Source organism: Nelumbo lutea, chromosome 2 (genome assembly GCF_056320005.1).
Source record: "Nelumbo lutea isolate HS-2025 chromosome 2, American lotus-T2T, whole genome shotgun sequence".
In the NCBI taxonomy this organism is placed as follows: domain Eukaryota; kingdom Viridiplantae; phylum Streptophyta; class Magnoliopsida; order Proteales; family Nelumbonaceae; genus Nelumbo; species Nelumbo lutea.
Window position 1 is genome coordinate 52,964,976 of NC_142685.1, and position 9,966 is coordinate 52,974,941.

The window sequence follows — 9,966 nt, forward strand, 5'->3', positions numbered from 1 at the left end:
GTCAGCCTCTAACTTGCAAAAGACCTCGGAGGAAAGCACATTGAGGTCTTTAATGACTCACAATTAGTTATGAATCAGGTGAATGGAGAGTATGAGGCCAGAGAGCCCAATATGGAAAGATGCTTGAATAACGTTTGAGCGCTAACCATCGCTCTACACCAGGTCCCACGGGCCATGAACACACTAGCTGATGCCCTGTCAAAGCTTGCTAGATATTCAGGGCCGGCCCTTCGCTACATTGTGCACACCGACAGCTTGACATGTCCCAGCATAGAAGAGAGGCAAGTGTGCCCCGTCAAAGCTGAACCTTGATGAATGGATCCCATTCTCGCTTACTTGTAAACATGGGCTGTTGCCATCTGACAAGAATGAGGCAAGGAGAGTCCGATGACAGTCAGCACATTTCACCATACCCGAGGGAAAGTTGTATAGAAGATCTTTCACCCTACGTTACCTTAGATGCCTCCGCCGAGAGGAAGGAAAGTATGTACTAAGAGAGATTAATGAAGGCATCTGCAGCAATCATCTAGGGGGTAGGGCCCTGGCATAGAAAGCACTTAGGCAATGATACTTTTGGTCGACCATCCAAAAAGACACTATTGAGTTGGTATAGAAGTGCAATTGATGCCAAAGACACTCTAACATCCTTCATTGGCTTGCGATGACCCTCTCGGCCCTCAACAGCCCCTAGCCCTTCGCAAAATGGGGAATGGACCTCCTTAGGCATTTCCCCTTGGCCTCAGGAACAAGAGGTACATTGTCATGGCAGTAGACTACTTCACTAAGTGAACCGAAGCCGAAGCCTTGGCAACTATTACAGCCAAGACAATTTAGAGCTTCTTCTAGAAAAACATTATTTGTAAATTTGGCATCCCATACATGCTAGTCACCAACAATGGCCGATAGTTCGACGACGCAAAGTTTAGAGAATGGTGTGGAAGCCTTGGAATAAGGCAACAGTACACCTCGGTTGGCTACCCTCAAACCAATATGCTACTCAAGGTCACCAACAAGACGATCCAAGACAAACTAAAGGAAAGATTAGACAGAGCGAAAGGGTTTTGGGTGGATTAATTGTACAACATTCTCTGGACATGCCAAATGACACCTTGGACTGCCATGGGTGAAAACCCCTTCAAAGTTAGGGAGCATCACTCCAGAGTCGGAGAGCATCACTTCAAAGAAGATGACCTCATCCTTAGAAAAGTCATGATTCCCGAACCTGGCATTGGAAAGCTTAGCCCAAACTGGGAAGGATCCATAGAATCAAGCAAGTAGTAGGACCCGACACCTTTCAACAAGTGTCTTTATAGAAAAAGGGCCTCTTATAGGAGAGGCGTCAACCCCTTACAAAAAAAAAAATTTAAGGGCACGTAGGCCCAAACAAAAGAAAACAAGAAAATAGGTCTACTACTTGAGCTTCATTAGCGAACAGATCTACCTGGTCGACATCGAAGCTTGAAAGGAATTTTGTCACTTGTGCCTTGTAGTCGTCAAAGCCCTCTAAGTAAGCTTGGGAGACAAAGGTGGTCAGGTTCGTCTCGTGCTCCTCTGAGGTCTTATATTTTTTGATCGCCTTTGCCGCCGACTCCTCCAACTATTGCTCCATTGATGCTAGGGAGGATTTTAGCTCATTCAGAAGCTCTCTATTATTCGCTACCTCAACATTGACTTTCTTGCGACGCTCATGCTCGTCACATGCTTGGCCCTTGACCACCTCCTGACCGGACTACACCATGGCCACTTGCTGCTTTATACGCTCAATCTCCTCTTGCGCCTACCAAAGCTACTGGATCAACACCATCTACACAAGAAAAAAAAAATTGTTAGTCACATTCCTCCAAGAAAACCTCGGTGACATGTCGAACTTGAAGAAGTGCGTGCATACCTGAACGGCCTTGTCCAGAAGTGTGTCCTGGACCGAATCCACCAAATATTGTGTCCAGGACTTGCAGTCCCCAGGAAGGACCATGCCGACCGCTAGCTACCAGCCAACGCTAATAACTGATAAGGAGTCCCCCCTCTCGAACACTCCATTATGGCCGGAAAGTTCGGTGAGAGGTGAACAAATCATTCTCTCAGGGGTCAGACTACCGAGGCACTGCCTAATGTGACCCGTCCGAGGTCCCTTGGACTATAGCTGCTCGTGCAACTAAAGTCTTTTGGCTTGAGTGTCTCACGCCATTTTTGTAGGGCACTTTTGCGCCTGTGTCTTCTTACGGACCGCCTCGGCCTTGGTCCGTTGTCATGTGCCCCCCTCCTTTGGCTGACGCTGAGGCATGCTTCCAATAGCTCCCTTCCCAATGGCTCTCTTAGACGCTGCCTCCAACAACTTCGTCTTCCTGCTACCTTCCATTTGTACAAACAAGAAAAGCAAACGGGTCAGAAAAGCGCCAACAAACTCAAGCAATTTCACAACTAGAAGATAGCGAGAGCATCCATACCAAGGGGGGCAAGACAAAGGCCGGCCATCACCAAGGCCTCCTCCTTCACCAAGGGTCTGGCGTGAATCATCCCTCCTAATCGAAGCCAATTGATCACGACCTTCTCCTCATTGCTGCTACATGGCTTAAATCTCTCGGTTATCGTATCTAGGTTCCCCCAACTAGACCGAAAGGACCACCCTTGGGGGTAAATAACAAAGAAGAATTTCTTCTTTTAGTTGTGGACAGATGACAGGTTGTCCACCACCCTTTCCCATCGACCTTGGAAGTACCACAAGCATTCCCTGTTAGGATGCTTCCTCAATGCAAACAAACTCCGAAATATGTTCAGCGTCACTAACAACTCTTGGAGATGGGCCATCACCAATATGACTACTATCATCGTAACAGCATTGGGAGTGAGTTGGTTGAGGGTGAGGTTGTTCAAGATCTCAAGAATGAGGGGTGCAAGGGAAACCACAACCCAAAGTGAAGGTAATGCTCGTAGATGCACACCTCCCTTTCGGGAGAAAGCCACATCCTATCACCCTTGAAAGGGACTCTAACCCTGTAGTCCCACAAAATGTAGTACTTCTCGACCAACGCGCAAAATTTCCCCTTGCTGAGAGTGATGTCTAAGTTGGATAAGGGATAATGCCCCAACGTCACGCCTTGACCCGCTCCTCAGTCGTGGGTTTCTCGACCTCTTCCACATCTACCGCATCAAGGTACCCAAGAACATTCCCTAGGGCGTTGACCCTTGGCAGCGTGGAAACAATACTCTCATTGGCAAACTCCGCACTCTACTGGTCACGCTTAGCCGCATGAGGCATAATGCTCTCCCTTAACACTTGGACACTAGACGTCCGAGAGGAGTTCTAAGAGTCACTACTGTCACTCCTATCACTACTAGGAATGCTGCTAAGAGTACTTCAGTTAGGAAGATTATAAGCCTTAGAACCAGAATCTGAGGCCAACATGTTGGATACAAGAATTCTTTACCTAAAGATGCTAGTTAAAGAAGGTCTAAGGGATTAGTTGTTGATAGCTGATGTGTCTTCAGTGGCTCCAAGGCGAAAGGTTTTGAACAAATGGTGAAGAGTCGCTCGACCAGCCTCCCTATTTAAAGAAAAATGTATAGCTCAGATCCAATTGATAAACAGTTACGGACCTACCAACCTAATGACCCAAACCAACGGGCTCTGTGAGACATTGACCTCGGAAGACAAAACAATGCCAAGAGACAGGACCGGTTTTCCCATTGACTCTAGCTTAAGGATGTGACAAATCGGACCCTCCATGCCGTCTCGTGCACGACCTCAATTAGTCGACTCTGACGCCCGTCCTACATATGGACCTCAGACAGCTGATGTCAGCACCCGTACGGGGCACAAGCAATGCACACTGATAGCCTACGCCTATATAGTTCATAGTCACATGCCCTCGGCTTGGAGCGATCCTTTATTTATGCGAAAGATGAACAGAGGAGCAGGCGCCAAAAAACCGTTGAGAAGAGTTCTACAGCCGAGGTCGACGCCTCCTCACGAATGTATTGTACTCTTTTTGGCCGAAGTCGGGGCCTCAACACAACCCGCTAACTAACCTACGGCCTCGAAAGTGGGGGGCAAGTAATGTAGGGGTATCTGGCCGACCTGTAGATCTTGACACGTGACATAGGCCAGATGCATCCCAGCCATCCCATGGATGCTAACACGTGGCGTCAGCCGAACGCACCCTGACCATCCATCAATAACCACTGCCAACCACCACCACCTGCTCCCAACTACTCGGACTCTAAGGCAACTCTGACTATAAAAAGGAGTTCCCACATTGAGCTAAAGACACTCTACTAACTTGACTATTAGAGTCTTTGCCCTTGGGATAACTCCCGGGCCTCTAACATCTTCATTCTCTCAATAGATTGGACTCGTCGACCTCGAACTCCATATTCAATAACAACAGGTGCATTTTAATTTTAATTGTTTTTTAATGGACTAAGTGCATGCATCATCTATTTTTCTTCATTAACCAACCATCTAATTTCTTACGCAGAAAGTTTTTTATTCCACTCCCCTACCAAGTACTTCTCCGCTAATTTCAATCAGAGAAAAGTACAGAGTCGAGGAATTCAACCATTTGTCGTAGAAGGAGCAGGTTATTACCGTTTCAAGTTTGCTTTCAAGGGCGTAAAGGCCAAACGCCCAAGTCGAGTATGCTTTAAAGGCCATAAAGGCTTTCGGGTTCAATTCAATATGCATTGTTACACATAAGAAGTAGATCCAGGACAAGCTTTTGGATCAGACCAGCGTTACACACCTTTTCGCCATTACCAAGTACCTTGGATCATTAGCCACTGGATGCACTTAATTAGTTCAACAAGCAAGAAATGAAGCAGCTGAGTTCTGTTTTAGATATGGATATGAGATGGTTGTGGCTGTATTGACCAAGTGGATCTCAGACAAATCACAGATATATACTAACATTTCTATATGCACGAGACCTCTTGGAGTAGCTGCTATGGTTTTGGGCATTGATGAAGAAGCTGTGGCAATTAATTTCTTAGAGAAGAAAGTGAAGAATGATCCCACATTCTCATACGAGGAAACCATGCTGCAATTTCCGCTATAGAAGGATTCTGAGGCCAATGAAATTGAGGTGGGGAGTAAGGAAAATCCACTTTTCAGAGTGTTGTCCACGGCGGAGATTGACGAGCATTTGACGGCACAAGTGAGCGTGACTAATAATCATTGAGTATGTACCAGGGCCACATGTCATAAACTCTTCTACAGGTTGATTAAAGATAAAATCTGTTATTTTTTTTTTGGTGGTGGTGGTGTCGCTGTACAACTGGCCCCATACCTACGTGAAGGTTCAAGCTTTTTTTCTCTAAATGCTGGTGCAAGCTGATACAAAAGTTTCTGGCTCCATACCAAGGTCACTAGGTAGGTTCAAAGAGCTCCAAACCATGGTTTTCAAAATCAGACCGGACCAGAAAAACCGGGAACCAGTCAGTTAGATAAGTGGTTCCATTTTTTTTTCTAAAACCAGATTTTGGCAAAAAAAAAAATGATTTCATCAGCAAAGTGCTCACCTGGGTGGTTGAATTGTTCAAACCGCTCAAAGGTTTTGACTTTTTTTATTTTTTTAAATTATTTTTTATTTATCATAACAGTTCGAACGATCGGCCCATTTGACCTGGGAATTGGACCCCTAACTGGTTCGTTCCCCAGGTCGATTTTAAAAACCTTGCTCCAAATGCTCTCAAGTAAGCATCCTATTTGGGTTTTTCCATCGAAGATTGGTAATTAAAACTCTCTTAAGCAAGAATACTGAACAGTATTTCTTCTAAAGGGAAATTTTGGAATTTTAGAATTGTTTCAAGTTGTATGTGACCTCAGGTGCATTAGATAACTAGCAGACTATGGCTTTTAAAACTGACCCGATGACCGCACTGACCAGGGGTCCGGTTACCGATTTGAACGGTTAACCGGCCAGTTCAGCAGCTTGCAAACCAAAATCAATGATTTTGGGGAAAAACTGAAAATCGGTCATGGTCCAACTGTCCAGTCTGATCCGATTTTGAAAACCATGTAACAAACTATTAATCATAGGTACTAAACTAGCAGTTTTTGAAAGTTCAAGTACTATAGTGGCACACTTTAAAATTCAAATACTAAAGTGAGATTACCCCTAAAATGCAGGGTATTTATCTCGAATTTTCTTCTTTTTAGTTAAATATTAGTGTAATAGGTGGTCTTTTCCCTGGAACGAGATTTGCTCCTTACATTTGGGCGCCTCACATGCACATCCACCTTGTATTAGGAACATCTCCCATGAAAATAACTTACAAATACGGGAGATATTCCCAATGTATAGTAAGATGTGCAAGTGAGGCGCGTGTGAGGCACCCGATGTGAGGAGCAGATCCGGTCTCCTTTTCCCTAACATGATATATACAAAATTTACCAAAAAAAAAAAAAAAAACACACATAGGGCAAAAGAAAGAAGGATGCGGTAGTTTTTTCTCTTCTGCTTTTCAGAAAAAAGAAAGCTGCAAAATTACTTTAGAATTTTTGATAGCCCATTAAGGTATAAACTCGGTTTGTTTGTGGTGTGAGTTTTATTTGTATGGAAATGCAAATAAAATTTTGATTTACACTTGCTTTTGGAGTTGACTTTTTTTTTTTAACTTTTGCTTTGGTTTAATTTTTAGGATAAATTACACAGATCCCTTGTAGCATGGTTTTGAAAAACGAACTGGTGATCGAATCGATCAATTGTCCAGTTACCGGTTCAAACAGTTTGACCGTTCGACCCGAACGATTGGACCATTCTGACAAAAAAATAAATTAATTAAAAAATGGTCAAAACTGTTCGAATGGTTTGAACGGTTTGAACAGTTAATTGGCCGGTTCAACGGTTTGCTGACCAAAATCAACGGTTTTGAGAGAAAAAGGTTTTGGTGGAAAATGGAATTGATCAGGTGACCCATTCCTGATTTTTCCGGTCCAATCCGGTTTTGAAAACATTGGCTTGTAGCATGCGTCAGTGACAAAAATCCCTGCATTTTTTTTGCAACAAAGACCACTAAAGTCATATGACGGAATGTGTTAAATTACCAAAATATATTATTAAATTTTCTCTATTTTTTTTTTTCTTGCCATTCTCTCTCAAAACCTTACTGCCCTAAAAATACCTTTATTCATCGCCGGAAAAGAAAAAAATCTGGTGAAAAACCTAAATTTCTCACCACCAAGCAGTGGGCTCCTTGGTCTGCCCCAAAAGCCCTCGCCAGTCCCTGTTGGTCCACATAAGTCTGTTACCTCCTCCTATATATCATACTCATACTTCTACCAATCCCAGACTCCCATTCAAAACTGAAAACCACAAATTCGTGATTCACCAAATTGTCCTTTCGCTTGTCATATTAAAAGCCAAAAGCCAAGAACAATTGTTGTACAAGAAGAGAACAGAGAGCAATCCACTGGTCGATCCAAAACCAGTATTCCATCCGTAGCTCAGCTGTAGAACGTAACGGGCGATCTCCCAAAGTTCGAGCTTTTCCTCTTCATTCAATAGCTGCTGCTGCAGCAGCATAGGCAAGGCTTCGAGGAGATTGAGAAGCATGACGATGGGGAAGCAACAGAGGACGCGGTTCTACATCCTATGTCACTTTACTGATAATAGTCTTGGATGTTCCTTTCTCTCTCGTAAACACAGTTCCACCAGCCGAGGCATCAACACTTGTTGAAGCAACAGTGTCCTACCATTTGGGAAAGACCTGGGAAGATAGCTAGAACCACTCAGCAACCTCAGAATTTGCATCAACACAGCTGTAAAATAGAGCAAGAGCTACTCCTAATTGTGGTAACGGTAGATGTAGGCGGTGATTGTGATTGTGTGGTATAATAAAATGTTGGTCTACTTTGGCGAATTAAGTCCAGAATTTTCTGCTTCCAGTATATATAGAGATGAGCCAATCACCATTTAATCATCATTTATCAGTTGTGGTTGTGAGGTTTGTTTGTCGGGAGAATGACGGTTCAGCACAGGGTTAAAAATTTTAGACCCAAAGTACAGTTAGAGTAAGTGCCATCTTGGAATTGATGCCAATTTATGAACGGACATGGTGTATAAAGTGGAAGTTTTTCCCGTTGTTTGTTTGCTTGTTAAAGAGAGAGGAATTCTATGGATAGCATTAAGTGAAAGAGGGAGAAATAAACCACTTATTGTGGATATGAGAACGACTCTACACTCGAATTGAGATGAAATCATGGCTCTAAATCTACAATGAGAGTGACTGCTACTAGTTGTTGTGACTGTGAAATCATGGCTCTGTATCTACAACTGCTATTAGTTGATACTTGAGTTTGTGAGGTAGTGGATTCTGATGTGATTGTGACTATGAAAGCATTATTGGTAATTTTTGGCCTCTCGTGTTCTTGCACCAGCCTCGGCTATTAGTTGATACTCGTGTTCTTGCACCACAGCCTCGGCTATTAGTTGATACTCGTGTTCTTGCACCACAGCCTCGGCTACTAGTTGCAGTGGCGACATCCCAACAACATCCCCTGCTCTCTCTCTTCTCCCATTTTTCAATACCTCCCACTCTCTTCTCTCTGACATTCTCCTTCCTCTCTCTCTTGTTCCCTTGTTCATTTTCTAATGTCATTCCCTGTAATCAAGTCAACTACCGTCTCACTTTGATCGCAGTACAAGCATTCAAATAAGAAAAAGGTAAAATAAGAATCTTTTTCAAAGTAAACTGACGGAATATTAAGGGAGGAAGACTTTGTCTAACGGCCATAATTTTAGGAAGGCGTTTGTCGAAAAAAAAAAAAGTGCAAGGGTCTTTGTCACTGACCTCATATTTTAAATTTATTTTTTTAGCTTAATTATAATAAGCAAAATAAGAAATAAAATGAATTGATCCCCAACTTATATGAAAGAGAATGGAGGTAAGAAGCAATATGATGTCCCCGTCTCATCATATGAACTGCTCCTCTCACGATAGTATAAAAATCAATTTGATGTTTCTCATATTAATTATGGTCTTTGCACTGTTGCTTGTATTCTAAGCCATGTCCTAGATGCCAGAAGCTGTAAACAGAGAGGCTTGAACTGCCTGGGGAGCCATTAATATGGCACTGAATTTCCATGAATTCCTGTCACTATTGAAGGTGACTCAAAATGGGTGATATTGTGTCTCAAGTCTAAAACACAAGGTGAAGCCCCATGGAAACTGAGAAGCACAGAAGAGCTACACTAGAATGAAAAACTCCTTCAGTAGAAGACTTGCCTTTCACCATGTCTAGCAAGAGACAAATCAGACAAAGGATCGGCTGTGTCACAAAGCTAAATTGCTTTGCTGATTTCGGGAGACGCACCACCCCCGTTGTGTATGGTGCCATTTGGGTTTTATTAAAAAAAAAAAAAACAAAGTGGTGTAAGTACTCCAATTGCAAATGAGATCAAATGTAAAAATTTTATATCAGGTCCAGTGCAGAAACGGGGATATAAAGCTGAACACCGGGTGAGAAACTGAGAATAATTTTGTTTGTTAATTTTTTTATTGCAAAACAGAGAAAAAAATTCTCCTACAAGCTGAAGACTAACAGAACCCCATGGATCACACACAAACGAGAGTCCGAGACCCACAAAAAAGGCATACAATGAACGGAACCTGTGCCATGTCTGATAAAGTTGTGCGTTGTACCCCATGGAGTCATGGACCGCAGAAACGCGTCTCCACGATCGAAATTAACCGGGGCACAAGAATCATTCCACAAATTGGGATTTGGGGTTGAGGAGGGCTCCATCTCCTTAAATCTTCATCTTCCCCGTTGGTTTTCGTCAATTAAACCTGAAGCAGAACCTTTTGCAGGCGATCTGCCACCCGGCTCTCGTTTCCTGCAAAATTTTCACATCCATGTCATGGGATGTCTAAACCCCTACGCTGGATCTAAGCAAGTATTCTAAATTCTCTATCGGATCGTCTATTTCACTGTGCAAGTACGATCAAAACCTCAGATCGCAGACACAA

General features: G+C 43.2%; 1 pseudogene; it reads left to right on the forward strand.

Moving 5' to 3' along the window:
• Positions 1-2,796: 2,796 nt before the first annotated feature.
• On the forward strand, positions 2,797-5,174 carry LOC148870703 (proteasome subunit alpha type-6 pseudogene; annotated as a pseudogene).
• The last annotated feature ends 4,792 nt before the right edge of the window (positions 5,175-9,966 follow it).